This window comes from Schistocerca serialis, chromosome 2, assembly GCF_023864345.2.
Source record: "Schistocerca serialis cubense isolate TAMUIC-IGC-003099 chromosome 2, iqSchSeri2.2, whole genome shotgun sequence".
NCBI lineage: Eukaryota > Metazoa > Arthropoda > Insecta > Orthoptera > Acrididae > Schistocerca > Schistocerca serialis.
In genome coordinates, this window is record NC_064639.1 from 68,665,614 (window position 1) to 68,684,172 (window position 18,559).

General features: G+C 42.3%; 1 protein-coding gene across 2 annotated transcripts in view; it reads right to left on the reverse strand.

Annotated features, from left to right (window-relative positions):
* LOC126455446 (fatty acyl-CoA reductase 1-like) overlaps positions 1–16,606 on the reverse strand; it is a 238,813-nt gene extending 222,207 nt beyond the window's left edge. For both annotated transcript variants that reach the window (XM_050091196.1, XM_050091197.1), the window contains exon 1: positions 16,532–16,606. The gene's annotated coding sequence lies outside the window, so the exon portion shown is untranslated. The remainder of the gene's footprint in view (positions 1–16,531) is intronic.
* Positions 16,607–18,559: the final 1,953 nt, after the last annotated feature.

The window sequence follows — 18,559 nt, forward strand, 5'->3', positions numbered from 1 at the left end:
AAATAGTTTAGACAAAAAGAGAATAGAAGCTTTCGAAATGTGGTGCTACAGAAGAATGTTGATGATTAGATGGGTAGATCACATAACTAATGAGGAGGTACTGAATAGGATGGGGAGAAGAGAAATTTGTGGCACAACTTGACTAGAAGAAAAGATCGGTTGGTAGGACATATTATGAGGCATCAAGGGATCAGCATTTTAGTACTGGAGGGCAGCAAGAGGGAGACCAAGAGACGAAACACTAAACAGATTCAGAAGGATGTAGGTTGCAGTAGGTACTGGGACATGAAGCGGCTTGCACAGGGTGGAGTAGCATGGAGAGCTGCATCAAAGCAGTCTTCCGACTGAAGACCACAACAACAACAACCAAAACAGTGAAGAATAATACTGTGCATTGGAACCCTGAATAGAACCACCTGTTTTCAGAAAATATAAATGTGTTTTACTATTGACTGAACGTCCCATGTGTGTATGTATTTTTCACATCCCCTTCTAAACCATTGGATCGGTTTCAACCAAACTTGGTATACATATATCTTCTACTCCTGAAGAGACGGTGTGGAGGTAAGAACGACGTACCTATCAATGGAGCGGGGGGTTGAAAAACAAGATAAAGCTCACCAAAGGCGAATTCCCAGACTTTATTCATCCATTATTTGGAATGAGAGCACTTAGTGTCTTGCAAGGAACTTAACACACAATCTGAAACATTTATGAAACATTTTCGCACTGACGTTCCTCACGAAATATTGAAAATAATAACGTTTATTGCTCTCGACATTTCCGTTGTCGATGCAGTAAAACTGCAAGCATTACGTATTAGTGTATTACTGCTTCATTAGTAACTGTGATCGTGGGACATTTTACAGACAATATTCGCATGCATCACTAAATGTACCTCCAAAATTGTAATGTTGTACGACACACACTTCAGGAGTTACGACGTCCTATAAACCGAGACGCGTGAAAAACTTCCACCTCATGCAAGGTGTTTGAATTTATCACTTCCCTGTTACTAGCTCTATTCACAATATATTTCTCATACCGCATCAACATATACTGTTGAATTTCGCTGTGAAATTATAATATTATACGACACGTAATTCAGGAGACATTCATATATACACTGAGACCCGTGAAAAACTGCCGCATCAAGCATGACATTTTAAGTTATAACGACTTTACTGCTAATGCTATTCACCACAAATTTTGCAGACAGTATAAAACAGTATCACTGAATGTACCTGCATAGTTCCACAACGTACGACACGTGGTTCAGGATATATGACATCATAATGCACCCTGTGCAATTTGGGCTGCGTGAAAATGAAACTGCAGAAGAAGTATAGTACGTACAACTAATGTGTGTGTGTGGCATATATTACATACACTATGTTATCAAAAATATCCGGACACCTGGCTGAAAATGAGTAGCAAGTTCGTGGCGTCCTCAATCGGTAATGCTGAAATTCAGTATGGTGTTGATCAACCCCTAGCCTTGATGACAGCTTCCATTCTCGCAGGAATATGTTCAGTCAGGTGCTGGAAGATTTGATGGGGAATGGGAGCCCATTCTTCACGGAGTGCTGCACTGTGGAGAGGTATCAATGTCGGTCAGTGAGGCTTCGCACAAAGTTGACGTTCCAAAACATCCCAAAGATATTCTATTGGATTCAGGTCAGGAATCTGTGCAGGCCAGTCCATTACAGGGATGTTATTGTCGTGTAACCACTCCACTACAGGCCATGCTTTATGAACAGCTGCTCGATCGTGTTGAAAGATGCAATCGCTATCCCCGAATTTCTCTTCAATGGTGGAAGCAACAAGGTGCTTAAAACATAAATGTAGGCCTGTGCTGTCGCAGTGCCACGCAACCAACAAGGGGTGTGAGCCCCCTCCATGAGAAACACGACCATATGATAACACAATCACCTCCGAAATTTGCTCTTGGCACTACACACACTGGCAGATGACATTCACTGGACATTCGCCATACCCACACCCTGCCACCGGATCACCACATTGTGTACCGTGATTCATCACTTTACACAACGTTTTTCCATTGTTCAATCGTCCAATGTTTACACTCCTTACACCAAGCGAGACGTCGTCTGGCATTTACCCATGTGAGGTGTGACTTATGAGCAGCCGCTCGACCATGAAATACAAGTTTTCTCACATCCCGCCTAACTTTCATTGTACTTGCAGTGGATCCTGATGCAGTTTGGAATTCCTGTGTGATGGTCTAGATAGATGTCTGCCTATTACACATTACGACCCTCTTCAGCTGTCGGCGGCCTCTGTCAGCCAACAGAGGGCTGCATGCTTTTATGCTGTACATGTCCCTCCACGTTTCCACTTCACTATCACATTGGAAACAGAGGACCCAATTATGTTTAGTCATGTGGAAATCTTGTGTACAGATTTATGTCACAACTGATACCCAATCACCTGACCACGTTAGAAGAGAGAGTTCTGCAGAGAGCCCCATTCTGCTCCCTCACTGTGTCTAAGATCGCTGGTATGGAGGTCTCTAGAAGAGCGTAGCGTTCCAAAGGATTGGAAATGGGCACAGATAATACCAGTTTTCAAGAAGGGACCTCGAACAGATGTGCAGAACTATAGAGCTATACCTCTAACGTCGATCAGTTGTAGAATTTTGGAACACTTATTATGTTCGAGTATAATGACTTTTCTGGAGACTAGAAATCTACTCTGCAGGAATCAGCATGGGTTTCGAAAAAGACGGTCGTGTGAAACCCAGCTCGCGCTATTCGTCCACGAGACTCAGATGGCCATAGACACGGGTTCACAGGTAGATGCCGTGTTTCTTGAATTCCGCAAGGCGTTCGATACAGTTCCCCAAAGTCGTTTAATGAACAAAGTAAGAGCATGTGGACTATGAGACCAATTGTGTGATTGGATTGAAGAGTTCCTAGATAACAGAACGCAGAATGTCATTCTCAATGGAGAGAAGTCTTCCGAAGTAAGAGTGATTTCAGGTGTGCCGCAGGGGAGTGTCATAGGACCGTTGCTATTCACAATATACATAAATGACCTGGTGTATGACATCGGAAGTTCACTGAGGCTTTTTGCAGACGATGTTGTTGTGTATCCAGAGGTTGTAACAATGGAAAATTGTACTGAAATGCAGGAGGATCTGCAGCGAATTGACGCATGGTGCAATTGAATCTCAATGTAGACAAGTGATATGTGCTGCGAATACACAGAAAGAAAGATCCCTTATCATTTAGCTACAAAATAGCAGGTCAGCAACTGGAAGTAGTTAATTCCATAAATTATCTGGGAGTACACATTAGGAGTGATTTAAAATGGAATGATCATATAATGTTGATCGTCGGTAAAGGAGATCCCAGACTGAGATTCATTGGAAGAATCCTAAGGAAATGCAATCCGAAAACAAAGGAAGTAGGTTACAGTACGCTTGTTCGCCCACTGCTTGAATACTGCTCAGCAGTGTGGGATCCGTACCAGATTGGGTTGATAGAAGAGATAGAGAAGATCCAACGGAGAGCAGCGCGCTTCGTTACAGGATCATTTAGTAATCGCGAAAGAGTTACGGAGATGATAAACTCCAGTGGAAGACTCTGCAGCAGAGACGCTCAGTAGCTCGGTACGGGCTTTTTTTAAAGTTTCGAGAACATACCTTCACCGAAGAGTCAAGCAGTATATTGCTTCTTCCTACGTATATCTCGCGAAGAGACCATGAGGATAAAATCAGAGAGATTAGAGCCCACACAGAAGCATACCGACAATCCTTCTTTCCACGAACAATACGAGACTGGAATAGAAGGGAGAACCGATAGAGGTACTCAGGGCACCCTCCGCCACACGCCGTCAGGTGGTTTGCGGAGTATGGATGTAGATGTAGATGTATCAGCAATAGGTCGGAGCACAATGCACCTAATATGAAAAACGTATGGTTTTTTGGAGTGTCCAGATGCTTTTCGTCTCCTAGTGTATATGTGAAATACAGTCACTTCCACAATAAAATGTATCTCATATTTTTAAATGTAGCATCCGCAGCAACATCTCTGGTACTGGTGTCGAATCTGTAATCAATGCACTTTTGCACAGTGTGTAGATAAACAGTGTGAGAGCTGAATGCTTTGTTTTTTTAGTGGCAGTTGCAAATGAGTGCAAAATATCTGAAGCATCACAAGACAGTGTTCCTTGTAAATCATCCAAAAGGGACCAAAGCTTTCATATGCTGGTGCTACTAAAACTCTTAGAAAGTCAAACACATTCATTGTGAATGGGATATGTGAGTTGTGTTTAGCAGTACATGTGTATCCAGCGTGGCTGACGCATCGCGCTAAATGGTCGTCCTGCTGTCAATATACGTCTCAGAAAAGTTAAACGTTCTCACCGCTAAAAACCGGTGCATGCTCATGAAAACACCATTAATCATTGTTTCATTATGAACAATGCACCCTGTGCTATTCTGTGAAGTCAGTATCGTGTTAGCAATGGTAAGCGCTAAAAGCCTGTGCACGCTCGTGAAAACACCGTTAATCATTGTCCCATCAGGAACAATGCACCCTGTGGTATTCTGTGACATCAGTATCGTGTTAGCAATAGTAAACACACATGCTGCCCAGAGGCGTCTCGCATATGGGGCTAGCGTGAGCGTTCTTTGGAGCTCTGTGACATCAGCATAACACTTGAAGAACTCTAACTGTATACCCGAAAGTAGATGCAACTTTCACCTGCTCGCTGTATGGAGCAGCGGCGTGAGAGCGATGGCTCACCCTGGTTTGCTTCCGGTGGTGGTGTCCCTGCACACACTCCTTCGAGGGTCTGTGCTCTGCAAATAGGTCTTCGCTCCCATCTGGTCTCGTCAGCAACGGTGCCGAGGTGGTTACATATTTCGAGAGGAATTTCTCAGGTGTCAAGTATGAAAGGGATGCCGCTGCCTCATCCTTAGTGGCTCAAATGGTCGCGTCGTAGCTTAGAGTGGACCGCCAGGGCACCCACACTCTGGCATCGACGTCGGACGTCAGGTGGCGGGGTGTGTGTTTTTATTAGTGATCTTTCGTTTACACTATATCCCATCTATGTCAACATCTACATCTACATATATACTCTGCTAGCTATCAAGCAGTGTTTTGTGTGAGGCACTGATTACGCCAAGTCATGTTGCTCCCCCTCTGTTCCACTCACAGGTCATGTGAGGGAAAAACGACCGTCTGAACACCTCAGTACGAGCTCTAATTTCCCTTATCTTTGAATGGTGATCATTGCCTAATATGAAAGTTGGTGGTAATAATATATGCTCTACATCCTTGGTGAAGATAGGATTTTGGAATTTAGCGAGCAGATCCTTCCGTTTAGTGTGTCGTCTGCCTGCAAGTGTGTTCCACTTCAGACTTTCAATGAGATTTTTAACTCTCTCGCAATGGCTAAATGTACCAGTCACGAATCTGGTCGTTCTTCTTTGAACCTTCTCAATCTCTTGAATCAGTCCCAACTATTAAGTGCGCTGTACAGATGAACATTTTTCTAAGACAGAATGCCATGAATTAAAGAAAAACCCCATACATGTGAAGAATATCGATTTAATGAATTTTCATAAATTTTTTATATCAACATGGTGTTAGCGGTACAATAGTTAAGTGAAGGGTGTGTGTGAGTGGATGACATGGAGCACAACAGCAGGTTAAGTGCAGAATAATTTGTATGTAAAACGCAGTACAGTGGTTTAAGTGGGTGGGTGACAGAGAAAGATGCGCCAGAAATGGCGTTCAAAAACATGTGAAATTCGAAAAGTGTACCAGGAAATAGTGGGAGGGCATAACTGATTACTTAAGTTGCCATCAAAGGCGGTACAACAATTTAAGGAAATGGGGGTGACATGGAAAACCACTTAACAGAACAATAGGTTAAGGACCTATCAATCAAAGGAGAACAATGGGTTACGTACTGGAGTGAATACCTGCCCCTGACGCAGGCAACCCACACGAAAAAGATGCACTAGCACTCCATTCCAGATGGGGGGTGGGCCAGTGGGAGGGGTAACAATAGATTAAGTGTGGTGACATGGAAAACAACTTACCTGAACAATAGGTTAAATGCATCTCAATCAGAAGAGAGCAATCAAAGGAGAATAATAGGTGTGCCCCTGAGTGCATGCCTACCCCTGATATAATCACCCTGCACTAAGAAACACACGAGCTCTCTCCTGGCCCCATGAATTACTATTTGCAGACAAATTCCTTCTCTGTACACAATAAATATCCATACAGCTGCCTAGTGTCCTCACTCTAGCACATGTACTTTCAGTGATCTGAATAACCGAGGTCTGATATCGGGGTGCTTTGCAAGAGTTTTGAGGGTGAGCTAGCCCACAACTGAGTCTGATCAATGGTACTGCCTTTGTCATAAACTGTGATGACAAAAGTCATGCGATAGCGAAAAGCGATATGCACATACACAGATGGCGGCAGTATCGCTTACACAAGGTGTTAAGGGGCAGTTCATTGGCAGAGCTGTTATTTGTAGGCATGTGATTGACGCCAAAAGGTTTCCGACGTGATCATGGCCATATGACAAGGATTAACACACATCGATCTCAAATTGGTAATTGATGCTAGGCACATTGGACAAGTTGACCAAACTCTTTCCATTCACCAAACAACCGCCTCACTGATGAAAATTTTTCACTAAAGTCCATGTAACCCAATGTGCCTGCCCAGTCACACAAGCCCTTATACAACTTCGGATTTTAAGTCACCTTTTTGCAAATGTCAGCTATGGATTAAAGTTAGGCATCGGGCCAATCTTGGTAATCGCATCATTATTATCCAAAGCACATTTTTTTTGTCATGGTACTGCTTTGCCCTTTAAACCGCTCAATCATCGCATCCCAGTTTACTAATAGTAAACTTGAAGATTTATTTGCATGAAATATGTACTTACACAGGAGACCAAACTATTAGAAAAAAAATTGCAAGAGCAGGCATAATATATTCAATAAAATTTTTCTGGGTTTGTGACCGCATCGTCAGTATATATAAAACTACCGATGTTTCGGTCCCTGTTGCAAGCGACGGTCTTTAGGGCGTTCTTGTTTACTACTGAATTAAGAACTTTGTTTCTTATACACCTGCAAACATGATTGTTGTCTAATTCTGATCAGCTGTTTAGGATGAAGGAGACGTATGTAGAAGTCATTATTGATGTTTTTATTATTTCTTTTCATTGGTGGAAACTCGACGTTTTGACTGGTGTTTGCATTACTGCTTGTGAGTTGTTGAAATCGGCGAATGGAAAACCAGGCGACAGCTGTGACGTGGCGTTGTTTTCCTACTTTCTAGTTGCGGCCGAGGCGGGCCAGTACTCTGTGTCCCTGCGGCAGCTGCGGTCTCTGGCGTGCCTGTATGTGTTGCTTCACGTTGTCCCGTAGCGTTGTTATTGCTGGCAGCCAAGATGTCGGAAGTCGGTACCCATCTTCTCTGTTCGTGTTGGCCTGTCGCTTGGCTATTTCTATTGCCTCTCTAATCTTCCTCCTGAAAGTAAGAGGCTGTTTCGCTAGTACTCATCGTGGTGTTCTGCCACTGCTGAATTGGTTTGCTGTCTTAGTCGGATGCATCTTTCGTGTTCAGATATCAGTGCGCTAATGGGTGGCCAGGTTTCGCCGGTATATACTAATTCACATTCGCACCAGATTTCTTAAACTAAAAAATAAATAATAAAAACACCAATAAAGATTTCTAACATGGCTTCACTTCATCAGAATTAGACAACAGCCATGTCTGCAGGTATATAAGAAACAAAGTTTCATCATTCAGCACTAAACAAAAACACGCTGAAGAAGGTCGCTTGACAGCGACCGAAACGTCGGTAGTTTTATATATATCGACAATGCGGTCACAATCCCAGAAAATTTTTTATTGAATGTGACAATGGCCGTGGAAGCCTACGTTTATACAGGCATAATATAGGCGATTTGTCACAGTGTGTTAAGTGCTAGTCAAATACACTTTTGGAGCCTCCATTTTCCAGATAAAGGGGATATTGCTGCAAAATGTTTTCTGCACTACAGTCTGAAAGCCGTTTTCTCACATCGTTTATGAATGGGTAAGGATTAACATTGAAAGAGTATTTTACACTTGGTTAACCACCCACAATAATCTTCATGAAACCTACGGAGGTCGTTAGAAACGAACAAGCCCTTCAAACGTTCCAGCATATTTGCATATTTGTTTATTCCATCTATAATGTGTTTGCTCTGAGCTTCAATATGATCCGTGTAATTTATCATGAAGGTTTGCAGTTTCCTTCTATAAATGTATACGCACATTCACGACAGTCATACCAATTCGATTTAAACCGTTTTTTAAACCGAAGGATATTTGCCTGTCAGTCTACAAGCCAAAGCAAGTATTTTAAAAAACCTGTTTGATATTAGAGCGTAGGATCCATTCCTTTAATGATTCTGTGAATAAGTCAGCAGCAGCCAAATTAATCAAATCACTTTTTTCAAGTAGCAATTCATGAACGAGTTTATGGAAGTTATGCTCTATGTGAACATTACACAGAAATGCTTCCCCTTTTAAACAAACTGTCACTAGCGGCAGGTTGGACTTTTATTTATGTGTTGACTGTTCCTTTAGACATGTCCTGAAGAACAATACTACTATGAATCAAGACACAAAGGAATTAAAGACATTAGCCGCCAGTGGGCATTGATTTATATCAATGGGGAAGCAATCGAACCGCGGTATTGAACGTCTAGGCATGGTTGAACTACAGACAACACGAGCTGTGTACCTCCTTCCTGGTGGAATGACTGGAACTGATCGGCAGTCGGACCCCTTCCGTCTAATATGCGCTGCTCATGGTTCAAATGGCTCTGAGCACTATGGGACTTAACATCTGAGGTCATCAGTCCCCTAGAACTTAGAACTACTTAAACCTAACTAACCTAAGGACCTCACACATCCATGCCCGACTCAGGATTTGAACCTGCGACCGTAGCGGTCGAGTGGTTCCATACTGAAGTGCCTAGAACCGCTCGGCCACATTGGTCGGCTACTGCCCATGCATGGTTGTTTACATCTTTGGTGGGTTTAGTGACATCTCTGAATAGTGGAAGGGACTGTGTCTATGATACAATATCCAAAGTCAACGTCTATCTTCAGAGTTCTGGGAATCGGGGTGATGCAAAACTTTTTTTGATGTGTGTATTTCTGGCTACACAAAACGGTCATTAATTGTCAGGTATTTCATGCTCGACTTAACTACGAACGACCCAAAAGTCTTTTTGGGATAAATCCTTAAGAGCGTCACTCAGATCAGAGTACGAGTTGAAAGTTCAGAATTTAAAAAAAAAAAAAAAGAAAAGAAAAGAGTGTGTGAATTCCTAAGAGACCAAACTGCTGAGGTCATCGGTCCCTAGTCTTACACATTACTTAAACAAACCTAAACTAACTTATGCTAAGAACAACACAAACCCTAGCCCGAGGGAGGACTGGAACCTCTGGCGGGAGGGGCCGCGCAGTCCATGACATGGAGCCTCAAGCCGCGCGGCCACTGCGCGCGGCTGTCTGCACGCTGGTAAGTTTATTCGTTTCGAGAGCAGAGAGCCAAAGGAAGACTTTGTGAATTTTACTTACAATGTATGTGTAAAAACTCAAAATCGTATTTGAATGGGACTTTCATGAAGCAAAATGTAACATCCAAAATGAAGAAAAAAAAATCAGCTGAACATGAACCTTTACCTAATGCAGGCGTAGCCAGCGAAGCACAGAGCAATAAACAACAACGCCTGATCGAGTCAGGTGGGCGAATATTCATTTGTGTTCAAGAAAGTGCAACACAGTGGAAATAACAACGTAGCATTAGTAACAATTCTGTGGAAAAAACAATATAGCTTATTATCACTCGAGTGGTAATAAAACTATGGAGCTATTATCACTGGAGTGGAAGTATCCATGTGCCGCTGTTGTTAATCGAACCATTGTCGGTTAGACCATCAGTGAAACAGCAACTTACATTCTTGCAGCCGAAAAGGCGAGTACACCGTTCGTTTGTTACACAATTTTATGAGCTTCAAACTAGAGCGATTAGTTTTCAGTCATGTGCATGGTTATTACTTTAATTCTAAATTTCTTACATGTTTGAGCGCTTACTAGGCACAATCTTTCGTTTGAATAGCAGTTGTAGTATAAAGAACCATAACTTTATGGACTCTTGTATTGGCAAAATTTTGGAAATTTGTTGCCAAACTGCATAGGTCAAGGGTCCCTAGGTTTAAACACTACTTAATCTAACTTAAACTAGCTTACGCTACGGACAACACACACACCCATGCCTGAGGCAGGGCTCGAATGACCGACGGGAGAAGGAGCCGCACAAACCGAGGCAATCCGCCCAGACCACCGTGCTACTCCGCGCAGCTCTTGTATCGTTCTAGTATGGTAAAGGCTTCTGTTTGTTTTGATCTGAACAATTCAACGTCGTTTAGACTATCAGTGAGGCAACACCTTAATTTCCCGCAGCAGATAAGTCTTGTACATCGTTCGTTTGATAAATATGTTTACAAGATTCGATCAGGACGACTTGGTTTTAGTTATATAGTTGGTCTCTAGAGTATGTTTTCGCCGTTTTTAGAACGGATAGGAACAGTGATTGGTGTGTTCATATGTGAGCTGAGCTGGTGACTCTTTACTTACGGTTCCAGGCAGTGTTGACTTCTGTCGAACTGCTTGAGGCTGTTGCCAATGGGCAATGGGCACCACTGTGCGGGGCAGGTGGTGTTGGCAGGGGATGGGGAGGGAGAAAGGAGAAAGGGATGTCCACTGCGCCCGTGTGTTCCCCGATCTGTCCACTTCTTTGACCATCCCGGCTACTCCTTGCACTGAGGTTGATGCCTCATCTATTGTCGAGTGCGAGGACGCTTCAGCATCGGGTAAACAGCGAATGACATCACAGGGGGCTGTGGCCTACAGTGTCCCTGAGACAGAAGCAATCGCATGCACTGTTTCAAAGGAAGTCTCGCCTGCAAGGTATGGTCATTCAAAGAGTGTGGGATTACTGGCAGTTGGGAATTCCAACTTTAGGCATGTAATGGGACCCCTTAGGGATATGTCTGTCATGAGAAGAATCGATTGTGCACTCTGTGTACTTACCTGGAGGAGGCATTCCAAACGTGAAAAGTCTGCTATTGGGTGTCATGAAGAGCGCAGGTTGCAGCCAGGTTCAGGTGGTGGCTCATCTCAGTATTAACGATGCTTCTTCCTCTGGATTGAAAGAGATTCTGTTTGGTTGTGGTTGGTTTTGGGTGGCTAGCTGAAGTAGTAAAGACTGTCTTGCTTGCAACATCAATGTGGAACTCACCATCTGTAGCATCGTTCACAGAAACGACTGTGGTCCTCCGGTGCAGAACCGAGTGGACGGTCTAAATCAAATGTTCTGACGGACCTGCGACCGTGTGGGCTGCTGATTCCTGGACTTGAGCCGTAGGGTAGTGGGTTTACAGGTTCCGTTTAACATATCATGGGTACATTACACACAGGAAGCAGCTACAAGGATAGTGGGGCTGTGTGGAAGGGGCTGGGCGATTTAGTAGGTTACAGGATCTTGGGAAAGTAAAGAAACGGTGCCAGTTTAGAAAGGTACTGGGAAAACACAGGAAGGTAGACCTAGAAAAAAACAGTCTTGTAGTTGTAAATTGTTGTAGCTGTGTTCGGAAAGAACCAGAGCTCTAAGTGCTAATAGGAAGCACAGAAGCTCATATCGTTGTAGGTGCGGAAAGTTGGCTAAAGCCGAAATTTTTAGATACGATTTAAAAGTGTGCAGAAAGGATAGATTGAATACAGTTGGTGTTGGAGTGTTTATAGCTGTCAGAAGTTGTTCATCTTGTAGTGAAATTGAAGTAGATAGTTCTGTGAGTTAGTATGAGCAGAGGTTATAGTAGACAACTGACATAAATTAGTAATTGTTTCCCTTTACCGACCCCCGACTTAGATAATACATGAAGAGTTCAAAGGAAACCTGAGTCTCATTTCATCTAGGTATAGTTGGTGGTGACTTCAGTTTACTCTCGATATATTGGTGAAAAAAGGATATTTGAAGTTGGTGTAGGCATGAAACGTCGTCCGGTATCGTACTGAATGCTTTCTCTGAAAATTATTTGAGAAGTTGGTTCAGGATCCCACTCGAGTTATAAATGGTTGCGGAAACATACTTGACCTCTTAGCAACAAATAATCCAAAGCAAATAGAGAACACCACGACGGATACAACGATCAGTGAGCGCAAGGTCGTTGTAGCGCGACTGAATACTGTAACATTCCAACCCTCCAAAAATAAACGCGAAATGCACCTATTTAAAAAGTAGATGAAATTTAGCTTGACGTCTTCCTAAGAAACAGTCTCCATTCCTTCCAATTTGACAAGGTAAGCGTAGACCAGATGTGATTTACATTCAAAGAAATAGTGTGGACGGAAATTGAGAGATATATACTAAATAAACTAATAAGAATTGGTACTGATGCCTTTTGGTACACAAAACATATCAGAATACTGTTGAAGAAGAAAAGGAAAAAAAATTCCAAATCTAAAAGAATGCAGAATCCTCTACTATGGCAAAGTTGCACAGAAGCTCGACATTTAGCGTAAATCAGAGTTACTTTTAATAGTTTCCAGAAGGAAACTCTGTCTCCGAATCTGGCGAAAAAAACCAAAGAGAGTCATGTCGTGTAAAGTACACCAGTGGCAAGACGCAATCGATACCTTCACTGCGCGATAAAAGTGGCGAGGTTACTGACGACATTGCCACAAAAGCAAAGTTACTAGACGCGGTTTTCTGAAATTCCGTCACGAAAGAAGACGGGGTAAATATTTCAGAATTCGAATCAAGAAACACAGTCGACATGACTTAGAAGTAGATACCCACTGTGTAGCGGAACAGCAGAAGCCACTTAATGAAGGCGAGACTTCCGCCCAGATTGTATGCTAGTGATGTTCCTTTCAGAGCATACTGATACAATAGCTGCATACTTAGCAATCATATACAACCGCTCGCCTCTCGAAAAATCCCTAGGTAAAGGCTGGAAATCTGCGACAGTCACACCAGAACCCAAGAAAGGAAATAGGTTTAATTCACTGGCTTCCAGAACCATATCACCAACGTCGTTTTATGGTAGTATTTTGGAACATATACTGTGTTCGAACATTGTGGATTACCTCGAAGAAAACGATTTATTGACAAATAGCCAGCACGGATTCAGAAAAGATCGTTCCTGTGAAACACTCTTTATTCTCACGAAGTAATGACTGCTATCAACAGGGCATAGGAGGCTTTTCATACCGTTCCCCAGAAGTGACCTCTAATCAAATTGCTTGCCTACGGACTGTCGTCTCAATTGTGCGATTGGATTTGTGATTAATATCGGAAATGTGACAGTTCGTAGTGACTGACGAAAAGTCATCGGGTAAAACAGGAGTAGTATCTGGAGTTCCCGATAGGAGTGTTGTAGGACCTCTGCTGTTCCCAATCTTCATAAACGATTTAGGAGATACTCTGAGCTGCCGTCTTAGAGTGTTTGCAGTTGATGCTGTCATTTACTGTGTTGCAAAATCATCAGATTATCAAAACCAATTGCAAAATAAGTTAGACAAGATACATGTGTGACGAGAAAAATGGAAATTGACTCTAAATAATGAAAAGTTTGAAGTCATCCACATGAGTATAAAAAGGTATCCTCTAAATTTCTCTTACACGATAAATCACACAGATCTAAAGGCTGTAAATTCAGCTTAATGTTTAGGAATTGCAATTACGAATAAGTTAAATTGGAACGATGATTTTGATAATGTTGTGGAGAAAGCAAACCTGAGACTGCACTTATCTGGCCTCGCTGGGGTTCTGCTGTGCGGTGTGGTATCCACATCAGATAGCACTGACGGAGGACATCGAAAAAATTCGAAGACGAGCAGTTAGTTTTATATCTTCGCAAAGTAGGAGATAGAGGGCCACGGATATGACACTCGAATTGGGTGGCAATCATTAAAACAAAGGCGTTTTTCGTTGTGTCAGTACCTTCTTATGAAATTTCGATCACTTACTTTCTCCTCAGAGTGTGAAAATAATTGGTTGGCGCCAAGGCACATAGGGAGAGATGATCAACATAATAAAGTAAGAGAAACCAGAGGTCCCACTAAAAGTTTTAAGTGTTCGTTTCTCCCGCGCACTGTTCGAAAGTGGAACGGTAGAGAAATGGCTTGAAGGTGGCACTTAACAGTGAACTGCAGATCAATCATTTAGATGTAGACGGAACTGCAAGTTGATAACGTATTTATAAATGCCATTTATACAATGTTCTGTCGATACATGGAAGAACATTGGTATATTAAAATTTGAAATACACAGTAGGCCTACTGTTGATTCTCAATAATATTTATTATATATTTCGTTGTGAACTGGCTTCCGAGGCCATTCTCAAAGCACTTAATGAACATATAAGTGTGTGATCGCTCAGTACATTGTTCGAGATAGTATTGTGTAGTAAATGGGCAAACCGAAAACGAGATTTTGGTATTACATGACAATGTACAAACATTTTTGTGGTTGAATATCTTATTCTCATCTTTAGTTGTCACACGTGATATGAATTCTTTTACAAGATGACATATTTATTTTGTAACTGAAGTATATCCAAAGTTTCATCTTTTTCAATATTTTTAAAATGCAATCCCATAGTCAAGGTGAGAATAATTTCTATGGAACGAAATGTGGTAATAGCGTCATTACGTAACGGCGCCAGTTCATTTAACTTACGTCTTGTGACGAAACGGGTTACTATCTAATGAAACTTTTTGCCTTAAAATGGAAAAATTTTGTTGAAGCGGTCTTTCAGATACGGCAGAATCAGTAAAATGACATGAAAAGCCGTCGCAACAACGAAGAAACCTGATTCACCAGTTCTGCAGTATTGGCGAATTCAACAGCCACGCGTGTTCCTAATACCTAGCGTAAATGCTACAAATCCCTCACATTTTGAAATGTACACACAAATAGAAGAGTATAACTTACAAGTATCGGGAAATAAACACTTGAACACAGGGAAAGACGAGGATAGCAAGAAGCTGAATTTTACGCGGATCAGCAGAAAATTTTCAGAAACCAAATGATGTTATAAAGCACGTAAACTTATCGAATCAGTTCTTACAGTTAAAATAATTTACCTCCAGAACTAGTCTCAACAACGACGTAAGAGTTGTTTTGAGTTAACAGAAGAGATTTAAACGATAATGGAACAACCACTTATTGATTTGCGACACTACAATGAAAAGTCACAAAACTGCTGCTTAAGATTAATTAAATTTGTGTTTAAGCGAATTGCGTACATGAAGAGAGAACGTTTAACAAGTTATAACTACTCTGGTGAAAACGCCTTTTAGCAGCCGGAATGTTTAACGCAAATTACTTAACTGTCGTAGGCAGCCTGGCGTCGTCTCCTGTTTGCGAACTGCGTACCCCAATCCATACTCCATACTCTAAACTTAGCGGCACTCCTGGAAATTAACATAACGGGATACGGCAGAAGTTCTTGTTCTTTTCTCGTGGATTAGAGTCATCACTTCTTATGGCGAGGAACTAATATGCTTGGCTCTAATAATAAAATGGTACGCCAAAATCATCAAACGGTAAATTCACGGTCAGACACTTTCTTCTGTTATACACTTACTTTGTGTTCTATGTGCCACATGAAAAAGGAAAACAGTTTCCATAACACGTCGAGTTATTTCGCACTCTACATGAGGTCAGTAAGCAGCGATTGCCAGATAATAAACAGCTTACAAAATGCATACAGGGTGTTCGGAAATTCCCGTTTGAGACTTCTAAGGCATGTAAAGGAGAATGAGTACATAATATTTTGAATGGGAACCCATGCCCGAAAATAACAGCACAAGTCAAGTGTAAACATGCAGACCACATTTCGTCGCATCGCCGTAAACCAGCGGGGCTCACAGCCTTTTCAAAAGATTTCACACAATAGTTCAAGAAAGATTTACTTATGACGATGAACGCGTAAACACGTTGCACAGCCAAAAACTAGCACATTCATTTACACTTTTACGACACAGAGGCCATGACTCGCATATTTCAGACAACTATGAATCTCTAGATATTGCTTTGTCACATTTTCACACAGTGAATTATCGATGTATTACGAAGTTCGTCTCTCGCGAATTATTACATTCTTTAAATTTATCTCTCGAATACAGCCATTTATGGACGCAAAAGTCATCGTGTTAGTATATGTGTAATCCCAAAGCAATACTAGATGAAAAATAGTTACTCCTTAGATGACAACTACACAGAGTACATAGCAAACACAAACCTCAGGTACGCTATCACAATTTTATCTTTGCTGAGGAGGAATAGAAAAGGAAGAAAATGAAATTTATATTGGACTGTGGTAGTAGTATCTAAACAGTATTCTTGATACGGAGCCAAAACACTGTACATCCGGGTGATCTGGCTACTGCGTCTGACTTACCTGGCAGAAATGCGGTTGACGACAGTTAACTGGAAACAGACGAACTCTGCAGTGTCTGCTTGGGCAACTAGAGCGATATAACGTTCTAACGTCAGCGAATCAGTTTTACTTTTATTGCAGCTCACCGTGAGACAATACACTCGGAACGCCGCCTTGTATGCTAATTGCCGTCGACAGTTACAGCTGAATCATTATTACTTGCGAGTGCATTGTGCTAGGTCGCTAATTTTTTTGTGCATGTGAACTTACAGTACTACCACCTTAGGATACGTTTCTATTGAACGCTCATTCACATCTAGCTTCTACCAGCACACACAAGTTTTTAATTCTCAGCTGCTAGCTCCAGTGCTATGATAACGAGGACTATATCGCAGAATCGATGCTCTGAATCAGTCTCTTTTAGCTGACCCTGTTTCAGAGACATCTCTCTACTAGATCGAACGTCTGTCCTGGCGCTGCGTTTCAGGATAAGGATTCGTTTCCGGTAGCAACGAGGTGCAATTCACCATCCTGCCGTTCTGATTATACTTTCTCAGTGATTTGGTAGCGTTTGGTGAACCCGATGCGGCTCTACCATTGCAGGTTCTACTCCCTTGGTTCTCCAACTGAGCTGGTGGCACTTCTCCCATATCTCTACCAAACTTTATTCCTACCCCTCGCTATGCACGTGAGCTTCGTCACACTTTTGTAATATAAGTGCCTGCAACAGGTCTTACCAAGATTCCCTATCCCGCAATGCTCACCTACATCTGCACTATTACTCTGCGATACAGATTTAAGTACTTGGCAGCTGCTTCATAGAACCACTTTCAGACCTTTTTCAACTGTTCCACTCTCGAGCAGCACCTGAGAGAAAAACAGCCCACTTGCGACGTCTGAGTTCTCTTATTTTACTACGATGGTCATTTCTCCCTCTGTATGTGGAACTAAACAAAATAGTTTCACCGTCTGAGGTGAAAGTTGGTGATTAAAATTTTGTCAAACGTCTAGCCGAACGAAAAGCGCCTGTTTTACAAATTGACGACTTCAACAAGCATATAATTTCGCTGATACTCTCTCCGTAATTTCGCGATAATACGAAATGAGCTGCCGTTACTAGAACTTTGTCGGTGTCCTTCGTCAGTCCTATCTCGTAGGGGTCGAATGTGCCGAAACAAAAGCTCCAGAAGAAGACGAAGAAGCGTAGTGTAAGCAGTCTCTCTACTAGATTTTTCGAACTATGGCTTTCTGTTAAGTGGCTAAAACATAATTAAAAGGTCTGTGTTCCTCATATGCGATAATACGTTTACGTTCTAGATAATTAATATACTGTCATCTGTTCAACAATATACCAGAGAGGAGAGTAAAATGAATGTGCCCAGGCACTGCTACGTCCATTGCTGTAACAAACCTTGAACATTCATGATTTTTAATCATCTCGGAGTGCTGTGATGACGGAGGGTGACCTTTCTGGGTGTGAATGGGCGGAAGACCCGAGGCAGCCGCCAGATATTTTGGAAACAACCGTACTTGGAGAAGCGTAGGTTTTATCGTGGAACGAGAACACTCGATTGAATGGCAGAGCCACTACTTTTATCCCAAATTTCTTTCTCTGACGTATCTGTCAGTGGTAACCGGTTGACAAAGGCTGACAACAGAATACTGACTTTTTGGAGACAGAATCAATAACTGTCACTTTGTCAACTAACTTGACTCAGTTTATACACATTGAAACTTGATGTCACTAGAGATGAAGCTGTCCATAAACTTCATTCACTCTCACCCCTAATCTCTGTCTTTACTACAGAACATTTTGCTATAGGAAAGTAGATGCCACCGTTGCAAACTACAAGTCACCTTCACAGTGCCAAGGACGAGGGGTGTGATGGTGCGGGGGGGGGGGGGGGGGGGAGGGGGAGGGGACCCAAGAGTAACGGGAACTGGTTGCTGCGGTGAGGGAGAGGGAGCAACCCATCGTTCGACCAGGTGTCCGTTAGGTCACGCCACCTGAGCGACGAATATGCATGTGAGTAACGAATATGCGTGTCG